The sequence below is a fragment of the Odocoileus virginianus genome, chromosome 30, assembly GCF_023699985.2.
Source record: "Odocoileus virginianus isolate 20LAN1187 ecotype Illinois chromosome 30, Ovbor_1.2, whole genome shotgun sequence".
NCBI lineage: Eukaryota > Metazoa > Chordata > Mammalia > Artiodactyla > Cervidae > Odocoileus > Odocoileus virginianus.
Genome location: NC_069703.1, coordinates 41,426,466 through 41,444,738, shown reverse-complemented (window position 1 = coordinate 41,444,738; position 18,273 = coordinate 41,426,466).

Here is an 18,273-nt window from a genome sequence, read left to right as displayed (position 1 = left end):
CTTCCCACAAAGCCCAGCACCAGGACTTCCCTGGTGGTCCAGTGGTTAAGAATCCACCTGCCAATGCAGGAGACACAGGTTCGATCCCTGGTCAGGGAAGATGCCACATGCTGCAGGGCAACTAAGCCCATATGCCACAATTACTGAAGCCCATGCACCCTAGAGCCCGTGCTCTGCAACAAAAGCAAGGGTAATGAGACGCCCACACGGAGCAACGCAGACCAAGTGCAGCCAAAAAAAGCCCACACAACACCTGCTCCCCTGGGGCCATTTCCCGGCAACCTCTGCACATTCAAATAATCCAGCTAGGATGGATCTTCCAATGACTCTTGAGTCATAAAGGTGCCCAAGCCATTCTTTGAAGCACTAGAATACAAATTCCCCAAGGTGCATTTGACAAGCACAAGAGTCTCCTGGGATTTGTAGACAGACTAGTGTTTGCTCGAGTAAGTTAGGATTGGGTTTTTCTGTTTCTAAACAGATTGGGAATGAGGGAGTGCCTGACACCAGACCTCATTGCCTTATAAGGTTCATTACTCCACAGGCTACTGGCGCTGGACAGGCCAAGCTTCTCAAGTTTACAGAGCATAAGAATGCCTTAAAAATCCAAATTCCTAAGCCTGATCTGAGCCACACTGAACCCAACATCTGGGCAGCAGCAGGAACCTATGTTTTTCCCAAGTGCCCTGAGTGATCCAGGTTTGGGAAATTCTAGAACCAGGTAAAGGGGCCTCCAAACATTTTTGAAACTTCCCCTCCTCCAGGGTCTTGGAAGGCCTACCCAAATTATGCCTGCCAGCCCCCTCAGAACTTGACTCTAAGACTAAAGTTTCAGTTTCATTTGTTAATACTTGTTACAGTCTTAAATTTTTTAAAAAATGGGTTAATCATGTCAAAAGGTAGGATCAACTCTTGAACTTTAACACTGACAACTTCACCACTAGGTTAGTTTGAGCAAAGACAGGTCCGAGTTTGCCCGCCGCCACCTGAGGTGGAGACCACACTGTGCCCCGGGCCTCAGACTCAGCGATTCCCCGGAAACCAGACTGACGAGGACTAGGCCGACGAGCTGCAGAGAGAGCCCTGTGCTGGCCTTCCAATACTGAAGTTTGAGTTTCCCCTCTGCCCCCCCCCCCCCCCGGGATCTGGGGCCCCTCCTCCCCACCTCTGGCCTTGGTGACTTCGTCATGACATGAGAGGGCTGGACTTGGCAGAATATTCCTGGGTTTCTTTACTGCTGATGTTCTGGGATGGGGCTTCTCCACCCTACCTGCACTTGGGGTGTGTTTTTAAAATACAGATTTCTGGGCTCCACTCATGCACCAGCTTCCAATTCACTTGGATCCAAGCAACTGGATTTATCCTTCAAATATTGATTAAGAATTTACTGTGTACCAGACACTGGGGATATGAAGTGAACAAGGCAGGACATAATCACTGCTCTCCTGGGGGATATCTATGGGAGGATACACACAGAGGCAGACCAGTAAATATATGTCTTGTCAGATAATTGTCATGAAGCAAAAGAGGGCAGGGCAGGGAAGGCAGGATAGGGATCGATTCTGGTTTTAAATTGGACATCAGGTGAGTCAGAAAGGTTTTTTTCCCCTGGCCGTGCACTGTGTGGCATGTGGGAATCTTGGTTCCCCAACTGACCAGGGATCAAACCCACACTCCTTGCATTGGGAGTGCAGAGTCTTACCCACTGGACAGTCAGGGAAGTCCCTGAGAAATAGGTTTGATAAAATACCTGAAGAAGTTAGAGGACAAAGGGAACAGCAAGTGCAAAGGCCCTGAGGTAGAAGCCTGAATACTAGAAGGAAGCAAGGAGGCTAGTGTGGTCCAAAGCAAGAAAAGGGGAGAGTGGTAGGAGACAAAGTCAGATAAGGGTGTGAATGTCTGACGCTATATTGGTTTGAACAACACCATAAGGGCTTTAGTTTTTGATCTGAGATGGGAAACCACAGAACTAGGAAGAATCCCTTGGGATACTGTGTGAAGAATACACTGTAAGAGGTCAAGGACTGGAACACAGAGGCCAGGTCAGATGCTATCAAGACAATCGAGGTGAGGGATGGTGGTGCTCAGTTAGGGTGCTAGAACAGAGCCCTCGGGTATTTCTTTCCAGCCCTGAAATGGTAGGAATCCCCAGTCTAATTGAAGCAAGGAGTTAATAGGCACTACCTTGTGTCTTAAACCAACAAGCATTTATTGATTATCAATCCAGTACCATTTACTGGAAGCTCTGATTCGAGGCAGCATGATCAGCACCTATTAGGACAGACAGTGGCTGCAGGGGTTATGAGGAGGGGCAACCACTCCCAGGGGGGACTCAAGGAGGACCGCCCGGAGTGACCCAGAGGGAAGCGCATGGATTTCTCTAGATCAGAGTTTCTCCAGCTCCACATTATTTCAACTTAGTAGTAGTAGTGTTAGTCACTCAGTCATGTCCGACTCTTTGCGACCCCACGGACTGTAGCCCTCCAGGCTTCTCTGTCCATGGGATTCTCCAGGCAAGAATACTGGAGTGGGTTGTCATGCCCTCCTCCAGAGGATCTTCTCAACCCAGGGATCAAACCCGGGTCTCCTGCATTGCAGGTGGATTCTTTACCATCTGAACTTGGGGCCAGGTAGTGCCTTGCTATGGGAAGCTATCCTGTACACTGTAAGATGTTTAGCAGCAACCTTGGGCTCCACTCACCGGATGTAGCCCCACCCTAAGTAGTGACAATTGCCAAATATCTCTGAGGGGCAACATTGCCTTCAGTGGGGAACTGCCTCTAGACAGAAGAAATAAAGTGAGTTAAGTCTTCAAGGCGGGATGAGTGAGACTTGGGTAAATCACTTAACTTGAGCCTCATTTTTTCTCATCTGTAAAATGGCACAGTATTTGAAAGGCTTATTGTGATAATGAGAATACCTGTAAAGCACTTGACATATAGAAGGGCCCTGATAACTGTTAGTTCCTTTCCATCATAACACAAAAATGATACCTCCTGACCCTCGTCTCATCAAATGATGGGCTGCTTCCGAGACTATGATCCTTGGGCTCCAAACTAGGGCTTTAGTGTTTCTGTCCACACACTGGCCCTAGGGAGAAGGGAGGAATGAAGCCAGATCAGTGGCTCCAAACTTTTGAAATTACCACACTCATCCTCGCCTGATTTTTTTTTAAGAGAGCATTGATTAATAATTTATTTCCCAACTATTCAAGGCAGCTGTCCCAGCTCTGCGGGGCAGGACTCGCCACATGACCTCCTGGAGCACCCGTGTTCCCAGTCCAGAACACAGGCTCCTTTATCGGCTTGACGACCTCTTCCCATTTCAGTATGAGCCGGTTCTCTGGCTTTCAGAAATACTGCGAGAACACAAGGACCCCAATTTGCTACAGAGGCTCCCGACTATCAGATTAAGAATCATGAATAGTTGGTGATTATAAGAGAGCGGGGACTCCCAAGCCTCCAGCCCCAGCACCAAATCCTGCAGCTACCATGCCAGGCACAGGGCTTGGGGTTTCACTTATGCCAATGGCTCATTCACTGATATTGTCACCATTTCATCGGTAAGGACATGGATAAGGATTGCATTAAATCTGTAGATTGCTTTGAGTACTATGGTCATTGTTTTTTTTTAGGAAGCAATTCGATTTTTTAATGCTCTCATCTTAATAAATTATTTTTGTCTTTGCTAGGTCTTCATTGCTGTGCACGGCCTTTCTCTAGTTGCCAGAGAAAGCAGAGGCTACCCTTCATTGCGTTGCATGGGCTTCTCATTGCAAGGGCTTCTCTTGTTGCAGAGCACAGGCTCTAAGGCACGTGGGCTTCAGTAGTTGTGGCTCATGGACTTTAATGCTTCAGCCCAGTAGCTGTGGTACACGGGCTTAGTTGCCCCGTGGCATGTGAAATCTTCTCAGATCAAGGATGGAATCTCTTTCTCCACCCTTGGCAGGCCGATCTTAACCACCAAACCACCAGGGAAGTTCACTATGACCATTTTAGCAATATTAATTCTTCCAATCCAAGAGTGTGGGATATCTCTTCATTTCTATAAAAGTGTTAGTCGCTCAGTTGTGTCTGATTCTTTGTGACCTCATGGACTGTAGCCCATCAGGCTGTTTCATCCTTGGGATTTCCCAGGCAAGAATACTGGAGTGGGTTGCCATTTCCTTCTCCAGGGGATCTTCCCAACCCAGGGGTCGAACCCAGGTCTCCCGCATTGCAGGCAGTTTCTTTACTGTATGAGCTACCGGGAGTCATCTTCAATTTCCTTTAACACTATCTTATAGTTCTCAGGATATAAATCTTCCACTTCCTTGGTCAGGTTTATTCCTGTTTGCTTTTTTTTTTAATGTGATTTTTAAAGAGATTTTGTTTTTATTATCCCTTTCTGATATTTCACTAATAGTGTAAAGAAATGCAATAGATTTCTGTATGTTAATCTTTTTTTTTGGTTGTGTTGGGTCTTCGTCACTGTATGGGGGTTTTCTCTGGTTGTGGCGAGTGGGGGCTACTCTTGGCTGCAATGTTTGAGCTTCTCACGGCAGTGACTTCTCTGTTATGGAGACCACATTCCAGGCGCAAGGGCTCAGGAGTTGCAGTTCGAGAGCCCTGGAGGTCAGGCACAGTAGTAGTGGCTCACAGGCTTAATTGCTCCACCTGTGTGGAATCTTCTTGGACCGAGGACTGAACTCGTGTCGCCTACACTGGCAGGCGGATTCCTATCCAGCATGCCACCAGGGAAGTCCATCTGTATGTTAACCTTGTATCCTGCTACCTTGCTGAGTTCATGGTTCGGTTCTAGTAGTTTTGGTGTGGCATCTAGGTATAGTATGTCACCGCCAAGGGCAATGACTTCCAAACTCCCTCACCCTCCGGGTGAACACACCTTATGTGCATTTCTGTCCTCATTCTTGGCTTCCTGCGCTTGTGTCTAGGGAGGGTCCTCAGTGTGACTGGTGGGGTTTGTGGGAGTGGTGGGAAATAAAGCCGTGAGGCCCAACAGGATAGGATGCTACTGACAGGAGGAATATAGTCAACACTAAACAGGTACCGAGTCCTCACAATGTGCCAGGTTTACATCAACTCCCTTAATCCTCACAGAGATCCTGTGAGGCAGCTGCTGTGATTCCCATCTGATGGATGAGGAAACTGAGCCACAGAGAAATTAAGACTGCACAGGTTGCAAAGGGGGATGACGCCTGCTTGTTGAGTGCCTGGCTGGACTCTTTTCGTGAGTGATATTGTTCATCCTCCCCACCATCTCCAGTAGAGCTATAGCCCCTGTTTTACCCTTGCTGTCTCTTGCTTGTTTTCACAAAAAATCCTAATCTTGCTGTTGCATGATCTCACTCTGCCTCCTTCCAGGAGAACCCTGGGGAGCACGGCTGTTACAGGGACACTTGCTGGCTGGTGCCGTATCTACACTGCCTCTAGACATCTGGACTCCGTGTCCCCCTGAATGCCTGACCATCCGGCTGCCCAGCCCTCCCTCTCTTGACACCAGACTCAGAAAGGGCTCTGCATAATAACCAGGGTTATGCAGAACCAGACCAGGGTTCGTGTCCTGGCTCTGGCACTTGCTCACTGGGAAATCTTGGTCACGTCTTATCATGTCTTGATAAAAATCCCTCACTTGTAAAATTCTTCAGCAGGGAGGGTTCTCTGAGGATCACAGGTGAGCCTGAATGTAAAAGATGAAGTGTGAGTTCTGTCTCCCTGGCCTCCAGGCACAGAAGGTGTCCTCTCTGCCTGCCTGGGGTGAGTGTGAGGCAGTAGGATTGCACCCCAGTCTGCATCTCTGCTCTTCCCTGGCATCTCCCCACTTCCTGAAAGATGACAGCTCCTGAATCACCATGGATGGGGATGGCAGGGGGAGGGGGTGTCTCAGGGCCCCAAGGAGAAGGTAGATGGGGAGCTGGGGTCAATGGGACTTCATGGGGAGAAGGTCAGTAAGGAGAGGAGAGGAGTCAGGGTGAGACAGAGCACTAGGAGTGACCAGGAAGGTGAGTTCTTGTCTCAATTTAACAGATCACTTTGGATAAGCCAGCCACTGTTCTGAGCCTCAATATTCCCATCTGGAAAATGACCCTCTTAATGTATACTTTCAGGCCATACAGGGTAAGAGCTTTGGAAACTGTAAAAACTGTACACAGGGAAAGAACTCATTCTATTTTGGGGTGGCCTGAGGCCTCCTTGACAGACCATACTCTGGAGCAGTCTGGTGGGACCTGAGTCTCAGTTCTGACCCCCAGAGGGGCTCTCAGAGGCCTCCTCAACCTGTCAGATCCAGCCTTCCTCCATCTGCCTCCACAGCCCAGCCCACCCTCCTGAGATGGCCACGGGCAGAGGACCCATTTCACTGTCGCAGGACTTAGCCTTGAGAATCAGCCACCATCCGCTTCTGCCTCCTCTCCATCCCATGATCCGCTCACCTCCCTGCAGCCTTTGCCCAGAGGCCCCAGGGAGTATCTCTGAGCCTCCACTGTGATGAGCACTGCCATTGCCCGGAAGTGAGAAGAGAGCTCCCAGATGGGAAAGGAGCTGTTCCGGGTCTGGGGACCATCATCTCTCCCCACTCCGTGCATGCAAGGACTGGCCAGGGGTCTGGATGTCGCTGGCACACTGCTACGTCCAGCCTGGTCCTGTCGGTGCTCAGTAGGTGCTTGTTGAGTAAGTGAGAAAATGAATGAATGAATAAATGAATGAGTGAAAGACTAGCAGGGCGGGTACTGTGGTTATTCCCTTCTACAAATAAGGAAATTGAGGATCGGTGAGGCAAAGGGCCCTTTCCTTCACCAGGCCACCCAGCCATGACTAGACTCATGTTTTCCCACTCTAATGCCCTGTTCTCCTTCGGGCAGAGATTCTGCCTCTTTGCCTGGGTCCTGCAGCAAGGTAAGAACTACTGACCTAATTCCCTGGGTTTTAGGGAACCTGGGCTCTCTTATACCCCCCACCTTCTTCTCCATGGGAAAAACTTCAAAGCCCTCATCCTGGCAGGGGACAACACAGCCTCTTCTCCTGGGTGAATGCACATATCAGACCCCTGGGAGCTGTGGTCACCACTACCACCATGAGGTCCTCAAATCCCTCTGACCCCTCTAATGTGGCCAGGTCACAGTGCCATAGCTGGACTTTGGAATAGACAGCCTAGAATCCAACCCCAGCTCTGTCGCTGGGCAGCTCACTTGCCCTCTCCAAGCCTCAGTTTTACTTATATTGACCCAGTATTTGCATATCTCTCTCTGGGTTGTACTGTGTTTAAGGACACATGCATCATTGTGCCTGGCACAGAGTAGGGCCTCTATATATGTACCTTTTCTGTCCCATGTCATCAGTACAGGGTACATCAACACCTCCACTATGAGGTCAATGCCAAGGACCTCCAAGGACTCTCTAAGCTTGGGCCAGCCAAGGAGAGGTGAGGTGGCCACTGACTATCTGTTCCTCCAGCCACAGCCCCGTTAGGGTGCAAATGAAGCTCCCTTTGCTTTCCTTTTCCCACCAGAGTGTCACCTGCCCACCCTCCCGAGTCCTGGTGGTGGCCCAGCCAGCATCCTTGGCCTGGCTCCCCAAGGGGCTCGCTCCCTCTGTTCCAGTGACCTATTGCTGCCTAACACATCAACTCAAAATGTTGTGGCTTAGAATATTTTAATATATTTCACAACTTGGTGGATCAAGGATTTGGGTGGGTTATTCTGCTCCATGACACCAACCATAGTCACTGGGCAACAGTAGTTAGTGGGTGATGAGTTTGGTCTGAAAGTCCAAGGCACCCACGAGCCTGCCCTCACATGCCTGATGTCTGGGTGGCATCAGCAACAAGATTGAGCTCAACTGGGCCCATCTCCCTGTCGTCTCAGGGCCTTTCCACATGGTCTCTCCAGCAGAATCACTGGAGTTTCACGTGGTGATTCAGAGCTCCAAAAACCCAAGGTGGCAACTGCCAGTCCTCATAAAAGCTAGGTTTGGAACTGGTACAGCATGACTTTCACTATAATCCACTGGTCAAAACAGCCACTGGCTGGTCCACATTCAAGAAGGGGAAGCACTGACCCTATCTCTTAACAAAAGGACTGCCAAAGAGATTGTGGTGGCCTTTAGTCTGTCACACCATCTAAAGCCTCTCCATTTCCTTGAATTTAACACACATGTGTAGCCTCAGCTTCTACTGTGCCAGGCCCTGTACAGGGTACTAGGGATGAAATGGTCAAGGTAGAGGAAATTTAAAACCATGACTGTGTCTTAAGGAGTGGAGATTTCCTTATATAAAAGGTGTCTTGTTTCTGAATGCCTTAGGGAGTTAGATTTGCAGATGGGTTTAGGAGTAGGGGCTAGAGAGAATGGAACATTTTCCACATACAGGGTAAGAAGAATGTTGGAGGCCCTGTGGGACAAACTGATACAAAAAAATGAGTAATAAGAAAAAGCCTGGAAAAACTGGAGAGGGTGAGCTGGATAAAAATCTCCCTATGGTGGAAGAACATTTCAGACAGATGTCCAAATTCACATTCATTAATTAAACTGAGGTCAGTCTACTGCCTACCAGTACTGAGTGCTGTAAAAAGGATGATGAGCAAGATCAGTCCTTATTACAACCTCATAGAGGAAGAAAACACACAAAAAGTAAAAAGACAGATAAACAAAGTAATGACAAATTGCTATAAATCTTACGAAGGATATTCGCAAGTTGCTGAAAAAGAGAATAAAATAAGAACCAACTTCAGATATTAAAACCCTCCTCCCACCTTCATCAAATCTTTAGTAAAATCTGCTACCCACACAAATGCCTGTGTGAGGGGGGATTTGTGGAAGTCAGAGAACAAGGCTGAGTTCTAGATCTGTTCTAACAAAATGAGTACTAGAGACAGGAGAACAAGATGGAGCTGCTTCCATGAGCTCAACTAATTAAGCAAGAACAGGGGCTCAAATTCTTAGCCCCATCCCAACACTGCATCTCCCAGGATTTTGCAAACAGCCTGCAAGTGTATGAACCTCTACAGATATATGAATGGATGAATCAAATCACAATCAACAGGGTAGGCACCTTCTCCAAAACTGGAGCGCATCTGAATTAGATATGTCCTGTGATGGAGGCCTGCAAAAGGGACTTAGAAATACAACCTTGTTCATAGTGATGTATGGCAGAAATCAAACCAATATTGTAAAGTGATTATCCTTCAATTAAAAATAAATAAAACAAAACCAAACAACAGCAAAAAAGAGAGAATGAAACACAACCTTGAAACATGGAGCAGGGAAAACTGATCATTCCTCTGGATGAGTTCAGAGAAGACTTCCTGGAGGAGGGGACATTTGAGCTGAGTCTCAAAGGATGAGAGGTTGCTGGGTATAAGGGAGAATGAATTAGCTGGTGCCAAGCCAGACAGCTCTTACATAGAGACCCAACAACAGAGTGGCTTAAGGAACACAGTGTCTTTCTCACATTATAGTCCCCACGGGAATCACAGGTGTTTCTCACCTTACAGTCCCCATGTGAATCGTCCAGGTGGGTGGCCAGATCTGCTGCCTGCAGTTACTCAAGGACCCAGGCCATTCGCTACAAAATTGTCATCATGAATGTCTCTGCAGCTGTCTCAGCTCTCACGTCTCCACTTCCTGCTCCCCTCCTGCTGTTCACTCTGCATTGGGAACTCTTGTCTCCACCACGTGTGCATGTGCCCATGCTGTGGGTCAAAAAAGACAGCATGGAGCTGACTTGTCTCCTCATTGAAGTCAGGGTGAACCCACATCCAGGCCCTTCCCAGACCGATTCTGATTTCTCCCTCTTCATCTCTCATTGACAAGTATTCTGGATTGGCTCAGCCTTCAGAAAGTCCCTCATACTGGGGAGATGTTCCAGCCCCATCCTCACTAGATCGTTGTAACTCCCCAAACCCATTCTGATTGGATGAATGTAGGTCACGTGCCCATACCTGAGCCAATCACCACAGTGAAGGGAATGGATATAAAGATAGGTCAAGCCATTCCTGTACTCACTTCATCCCTGATGCTGTGAATGTAGCCCTATCCTCACCACACTGAGTCAGTGGGAAGGGCACTAATCGACCTCCAAATGAAAATCAAAGGGGATGGATGCTGGGGAGGCAATTCACCAATGATCATTATGGTGCAACCCCCCTCGGTTTTCCACCAGCCTTTCCAAAATCAGTGCTGTCTATTCCTGCTTCCTGGCCAAGGCCTATACCTTCCCCTGGCTAGAGGTGCTCTTTCCTGGCCTCATTTTCTGAGATATAGATTAAATGCTGCTCCTTCTAGCTTGGTTCACAAACATGTGCTGAGTCCTCTCCCTCCATAGAGAGCCTGTAGACAGAGAAGAAATGGATACAGTCCCTGACCTCTAGAAATTCACAGTTCACTGGGACAGTATTAGAAGCTACCATTTATCGAGTGTCTGCTGTATGTCAGGCACTGTTATGCCTTTCACACATCACCACATTTGATTCAAACACACAAAAAATGGTAGCCTCTGTGCACGGTTCCTGTCTCTTCAAATTGTAAGCTCTGAGAAAATCCACCAGCCTCTAATTACCTCTTCCTCCTCGTCTCATGCCAGTCCTCCTTCTTGTTTGCATGCTCCATACTGACCTTCTTTCAAGTCCTTGATATTACCATGTTCCCTTCTACCACAGGACCTTTGCACATGCAGTTTCCTCTGTCTAAAATGCTCTCTCTCTTATTTTGCCTAATTCGCCTATGAATCCTTCATATGTCACACCAAACAATCCTCTGGGAGAGGGAGGTCTCCCCTGACCTTCCAGATAAGGCCAAGATCCCTGCTTAGAGGCTTTTAGAGTGTTCTGCCCTTCTTCCTAGCACTACTCACAAGTATAATTATATGCTCATTTGTATTTAGTGTTTGTTATTGGTCTCCCCACCAGACAGTTAATTCCCATGGGGACAAGAATGGGGTCATCAGATAGTTTTACCTAACACATAACAAAAGCTCAGCAACTATTTGTTGAATGAGTAAGTTCTACATCCATATGCTTGTCCCCCAACACATGAGGGGCGGGAGCTGAGTCAATATTTGTTAATGTGCTCTTAATCCAGAATGTGACAAAGCAATACTTACTTTGGTTTTAGTTTGTGGTAAGTTTTGTCACTTGTAACTGCTAGAATCCTGGTTAACACAATGTTCAAACAGTTTGATAAAGACTTCTTGGCTGCCCCACTGCGGCCTGTGGGGGTTTTAGTTCCCCCACCAAGGATAGAACTTGTGCCCCCTGCACTGGAAGCACCTAGTTGTAACCACTGGACCACCAGGAAAGCCCCCTGAGCTAGATTTTAAGGGGGCAGGAGACCCAAGTCAAATCATAAGTCATTCAGCATGAACCTGGCTTCCCAGGTGACTCAGTGGTAAAGAATCTTCCTGCTAATTCAGGAGACACAGGAGACTGCGGCTTGATCCCTGGGTCAGGAAGATCCCCTGAAGAAGGAAATGGCAACCGACTCCAGTATTCTTGCCTGGAAAATCCCATGGATGGAGAAACCTGTCAGGGTACAGTCCATGGGGTAGCGAAAAGTCGGATACGACTTAGTGACTGAGCGCCCATGACACATCACAGGCCCTCATCTCCCAGAAAACACCCTTCTTATAGTTCCCCATACTTTCCCACCAAAGTACATACCACAATTTTAATTGGGCGATTCGTTTTGTTATCAGTTGCTCACTGTTTTCCGATTAGACTGTAAGCCTTATTTGTGTACAAACTATAAACTCGTCAATGCACAACTTATACTCAGTATATGACCAAGCACAGAGTAAGGGATCAATAACTATTTTTTAAATGAAGAAATCAAAGTGAATAAAATGGTGAAATAGTGAAATAAAATTAGTGAAAAATTAGTGAATAAAATAATTAGGCAGTAATTACACGGTGGTTCAGAGCACCGGCTTTAGGGTAAGAAAGACTCCCCAAATACTAAGTCAGACGCCAGGTGGAAGTGCTTCTGCTACCTACTAGCTGTGTTAATCCGGGCAAGCCACGTCAACGCTTCTGAGCCTCAGTCTTCTCAGCTGTAAAATAAGATGATAATAGCACCTATTCTATGGATTGGTGTATGGAAAAGTGGAAATTGCGAGTGAAGTTATTAGTACAGCTATTAATGCAATTCTTTCTAGCAAGTATTCAAAATGTGTGTTGGTGAAGAGGCTGACGACAAGCCTTCCTCTTCCCTTGCATCCTCCCAATCCACTCTCCAAAGACCCTGAGAAACAAGAAAGGCCGTGGTCACTCCACAGAAGAGGACGCAGACGAAGGATTTGCTCCAGGGCTCGGCGGAGCATCAGACCTGCTGAACCACAGGACCGGCGGGGTCTGGCGGAGACCAGCAGGTGGGGCTGCAGAGCGAGCGGCTTCCTGGAAACTTCTGGGGCCGCGGGCGCTCAGATAGGGCGTCCGGCCCTCGGTCCGCCCATTGCGCCCCCTCCAGCCTGACGCCTCCCAGCCCTCGGTCCCTCCCGGACTGACACTCCCCGAGCTCGGACCCCGCCTCCAGCCCCACCCCCCGTGGAGCGCCTCTTCCGGACTCTGGGCCCCTCCGAGCCCCGCCCCTCTCCGCGGAGTTGAGCCCCGCCCCCCCCGCCTCCACCCCAGGCTCGCGCCCCGCCTCTCAGCCCCACGGATTCCCTTTGTTCTAGAGCCAACCCTCCCGGGTCTTGGGAGGCGCTGACTCAGCGGAATGGAACCGGACCTTGGCGCCCCCACCCCCACCCCACTCTCCAGGCAGAGTTGGAGGTTGGCGCCTGGGGAGGTGAGAGGCGCGATCAAGACCGCGCAGCCCTTCTTTTGTTCAGAGAACATTCCTTTGCTCCTGCCCTCCCAACCTGGAGTTTACGGTTACCTGTTTCAGGACCGTGATACCCAATATGCAGCCCTAGAACCTGGCTCCCGCCACGTCCTAGTTGTTGGAGTGAACCTTAGGTTTGTTGCTGTTGTGTGTCGTTAAGTTGTGTCCCACTCTTTGCGACCCCGTGGACTGTAGCCCACCAGGCGCCTCTGTCCGTGGGGTTTCCCAGAAAAGAACACTGTGTTGCCTTTCCTTCTCCAGGGGATCTTCCCCAGCCAGCGATCGTACCGGCATCTCCTGCACTGGCAGGCGGATTCTTTACCGCTGAGCCCCCAGGGAAGCCCTCAGTTTGCGCATCTGTACAATGGGAGCCAGAAGGTTGATGCTGAAGAAACACTTGGGAGATTAACTGCGAGAACACAATTATGAAAGCTGCAGACACAAAATGAATGTTAGAGACTTGGCTTTGGAAGGGCTCCACTGATAAAAGCTGACATATGTGTGTTGAGTTCACCTCCTTCATTTCTTCTCGGTCTTTGAAACCTCACTTTCTCAGTAAGGGCCTTCCCTGATCTCTCTTACACAACTACAAGCTCCTGGAGTTACCCTGTCACACATTTCTATAGTAGGCGGTAGCTTCCTCAATTCAAATACTTGCAACTACTTTCTCTTTAAATTGAGGTATAATTTACGGTGAATGAAATGCACAGACAGAACTTAAACACGCAGTTCCATGAGTTTTGACAAAATGCAAACATCTCTGTAACTTACACCTCTGTCAAGACAGGGAACACTGTGGAGATGGAGAACTCCACAGAAAGTTCCCTTCCCAATGAATAGCATCTCTCACCGCCCACAACCACTGTTCCTATTACAATTAACCTGGATAAGTTTTGCCAGTTCTAGAACTGCATATAAATTAAAGCATACAGTATGACTTTTCTGAGCCTGATTTCTTTCACTCAGCATATTCTTGGGATTCAGATATATTGTATAATTAGTAATTTGTTTCTTTTCACTGATGAGTGGTATTTCATTATATAGCCGTAGCATACTTTGTTTATTCATTTCTCTGTTGATGGACTTTGGGGTTGTTTTCAGTTTGTGGCAGTAATTAAGCTATGAACATCACAATTTTTTGTGGACCTGCCTTTTTTATTTCTTAGGAGAGGAATTCCTGGATTGTAAGATTGTTGTAGGTTTAATTTTATAAGAAACTGCCAAATAGTTCTCTACAGTGGTTATAGTACTTTACCTTCTTATCAGCAACATAAGAGACTTTTGGTTCTTCCACATGCTCCTGAGCATTTGGCACAGCCAGTCGTTTCACTTTAGTGAACGTGGGTGCAATGTATCTTCTTATGGCATTGCTTTTTAAAAAAATTTAATTAATTAACATCAATTTTGGGGGTTGGGGGCTGCCCTGGATCTTTATTGCTGCACTTAGGCTTTCTCTAGTTGCAGTAAGCTAGCTTCTCATTGCTTTTCATTGCAGTGTCTTCTTTTGTTATGAAGCACTGGCTCGAGGTGAGTGGACTCAGTAGTTGTGACACACAGGCTTATTTCCCTGTAGCAGATGGAATCTCCCCAGGCCAGGGGGTGAACCCATGTCCCCGGCATTAGCAAGCAGATTCTTAACCACTGGACCACCAGGGAAATCTATGGCATTCATTTTTGAAAATAATGGATCAATATTTTTAAATGATTAATACAAGTACACAGTTCCAAAAATTCAAAAGGCTCATCAGCAAAGAAAAGGCTCAACCACTCCTTTTTGCTCCCTAGAAAGTGTCAGCCTTAAGAATGACTTGTCCTACATAAAAAGATGCTCAACATCACTCATTAACAGAGAAATGCAAATCAAAACCACAATGAAGTACCATCCCATGCCAGTCAGAATGGCTGCTATCAAAAAGTCTACAAACAATAAATACTGGAGACGGTGCTGAGAAAAGGGGTCCCTCTTACACTGTTGGTGGGAATGCAAACTAGTACAGTTACTATGGACAACAGTGTGGAGATTCCTTAAAAAACTGGAAATAGAACTGCCATATGACCCAGCAATCCCACTGCTGGGCATACACACCGAGGAAATAAGAATTAAAAGAAACATGTATACCTCAATGTTCATCGCAGCACTGTTTACAATAGCTAGGACATGGAAGCAACCTAGATATCCATCGGCAGATGAATGGATAAGAAAGCTGTGGTACATATACATAATGGAATATTACTCAGCTATTAAAAAGAATGCATCTGAATCAATTCTAATGAAGTGGATGAAACTGGAGTCTGTTATACAGAGTGAAGTAAGTCAGAAAAAAAACACTAATACAGTATATTAACACATATATATGGAATTTAGAAAGATGGTAACGATGACCCTATATGCGAGACAGCAAAAGAGACACAGATGTAAAAACAGATTTTTGGACTCTGTGGGAGAAGGTGAGGGTGGGATGATTTGAGAGAATAGCATTGAAACATGTATATTACCATATGTGAAGTAGATCACCAGTCCAGGTTTGATGCATGAGACAAGGCACTCAGGGCCAGTGCACTGGGATGACCCTAAGGGATGGGATGGGGAGGGAGGTGGGAGGGGGGTTCAGGATGGGGAACACATGTACACCCATGGCTGATTCATGTCAATGTATAGCAAAAACCACTACAATATTGTAAACTAATTAACCTCCAATTAAGATAAATTAATTTAATAATAATAAAAAAGAATGGCTTGTGTTAAAAAAAAAAAGAATGGCTCGCTCTTCCATTGAGATTAAATGTTCTCTTTGGCTATATGTCATTTTTTTTTTTTTCATTAGAATATAAACCTCAGGAGGAGAGGGACCACCTATGGTTTTCACAGCTGTGATCTGAGCTCCTCTCCAAAGTTAATAAAAGCCCAATAAATATTGTTGAGTGAATGCCTGGGACTGTTCTAGACAAGTCATATAATCTATTGTATTATCACATTTTGATTTAAGAGAGTAGCAGAGTCCCTTAGGACAGAGCCTGGAATTGAGTGATTCAATAAAAATTTGTTAAATGAATGAATATTGATGAAGAAGATCCCAGAGGAGTTTTGTCTGCAATGCAAGCTGGCTTTTTTCTTTTTCCTCCCAAACACTTATTTGTCAGGCACTTGTGAACACACAGAAAAGAGACATCTGTTGTTTTGGCCGCCTAGCATCACTTCTCCCTGAGTTTGCCCAAGTCCACGTCCATTGAGATGGACGGGAGATAGTGAGGGACAGGGAGGCCTGGCGTGCTGCAGTCCATGGGGTTGCGAAGAGTTGAACATGACTTGGCTACTGAACAACAACAACAAAGCATCACTTCACCCTTCTGGTAACATGACCTCAATTCTTCTCTGGGAATTGCCTTCCTCCATGGGCAGCCCACACTTGCATTAGCTCCAGGTGGCCATGCAACTCAAGCCTAACCAATCAGGTCATCTCAGCCCTTTGGCAACAGCGACTGGTTCAGGGATGTGCCCAGAGTGCAATTTGGGCCAATGAAAACCAGCCTTGGACTTGTGTACAAACTGTTGTGCAAGAGAGCTCTGTGTTTTTCTTACTTGACTTGGAATTGTAAGGATAGAAGCCTGGACAGTTGAGATCAAGGGAACTGAGTTTTGAATTAATTTAGGGAGCAAGGCACAGGGGTAAGTTCTTGGCAGAATGAGCACCCCCAGCATGAGGAATAATGGGAAGAAGACCAGTGCAGTAAAGTGAGAGAGAAAGGAAGCAGGAGATGAGTTCAGGGGTTCAGGCCTTGAAGGGTCTGATGGGACTTAGAGAAGGGTTTGGATTTTAGTACAAGAAGTTTTTGCAAGGTTTTGGGAAGGGGTGTAGTTTGGGAAGCATGTAATCTGATTCATGCTCTTTAAAGAGCATCCAGTAGAGTTGAGACCAGGAATGAGGGATAGGAGCATTGGAAGAAGGGAGATCAGTTGGGAGGCTGTTATAGTCACTAGGGTAGAAACAATAGTGCTTTGGACTAGAGTAGCAGTTGTGAAAAATAGAGTGATTTGGCATGGCTCATTTGGGAATGGAGCCAGAGCAAAAGAAAGACTAGAGAGTTGTTTTTGGTGACATCAGTTGAGACCCTGGATTCAGCTATGCCTGAAGCTGTTTCTCCTGTATTTTTCAGTTATATGAGCCAATAAATTCTCTTTTATGGTTAAAGATAATTTGATTTGGGTTCTAACACTTGGAAATGAAGTGAGTCTTAGCTTATGTGCATTATTTCATTAATCCTTAAAACAAATCTATGGAATTGGCACTATTATTAGCCCAATTTTGCAGCTGAGAAAACTGAGGTTTAGCGAGGGAAAGTGAACTGCCCAGGGCTACATAGAGATTAAGAGGTAGAGATGGGCTTCATACAGAGTCACTGACTCTGAAGCTTGTGCAATTAACCCTACAGGACACTGATTGTAAATTCTGCCCTTCTCTCCCCTCTGCCTAATATCACCTTCCTGACCAGCAGTCAGTTCCTTTTGCTCTACCTTAAAGGAGGATTCAAGGCCTTTTAGTTCCATGATTCAGGGGAGGCCTCATACTCCAAAGGCATCCTCAAGGGGTCAGAATCCCATCCACCTATTTACATGACTCCCAAAAGTTACCTATGCAAAATAAATGACATACCAGTGTTCTCCAGCAAGTCCTTAGTATTGACTCAGTTCAGTTCAGTTCAGTCACTCAGTCATGTCCAACTCTTTGTGACCCCATGCAATGCAGCACGCCAGGCTTCCCTGTCCATCACCAACTCCCAGAGCTTGCTGAAACTCATGTGCATCAAGTCGGTGATGCCATCCAACCATCTCACTCTCTGTCGACCCTTTCTCCTCCTGCCTTCAATCTTTCCCAGCATGAGGGTCTTTTCAAATGAATCAGCTCCTCGAATCAGGTGGCCAAAGTATTGCAGCTTCAGCATCAGCCCTTCCAATGAATATTCAGGACTGATTTCCTTTAGGATGAACTGGTTTGATCTCCTTGCAGTCCAAGGGGCTCTCAGGAGTCTTCTCTAACAGCACAGTTCAAAAGCATCAATTCTTTGGTGCTCAGCTTTCTTTATAGTCCATCTCTCACATCCATACATGACTACTGGAAAAACCAGAGCTTTGACTGGATAGACCTTTGTTGGCAAAGTAATGTCTCTGCTTTTATTTTTTTTATTTTTTTAAATGTCTCTGCTTTTAAATATGCTGTCTAGGTTTGTCAAAGCTTTGTCATTAACCCTGAGTTACATGTGAAAGTATCTTCATATATGTGAGACTCAAGGAGCATGTGTGTCAGTATTGGAGGCTGTGAAATAAGATAGGACTCTTGAAAGGGGCAGAAACTTAGATTAAATAAACTGGAAAAAAGTGAGATTAGAAAATTCAAAATATAACAATATTAGTTTCAGGTATGGCTGGATCCAGGATCTCAAATGATACTTTCTATTCCTCTTA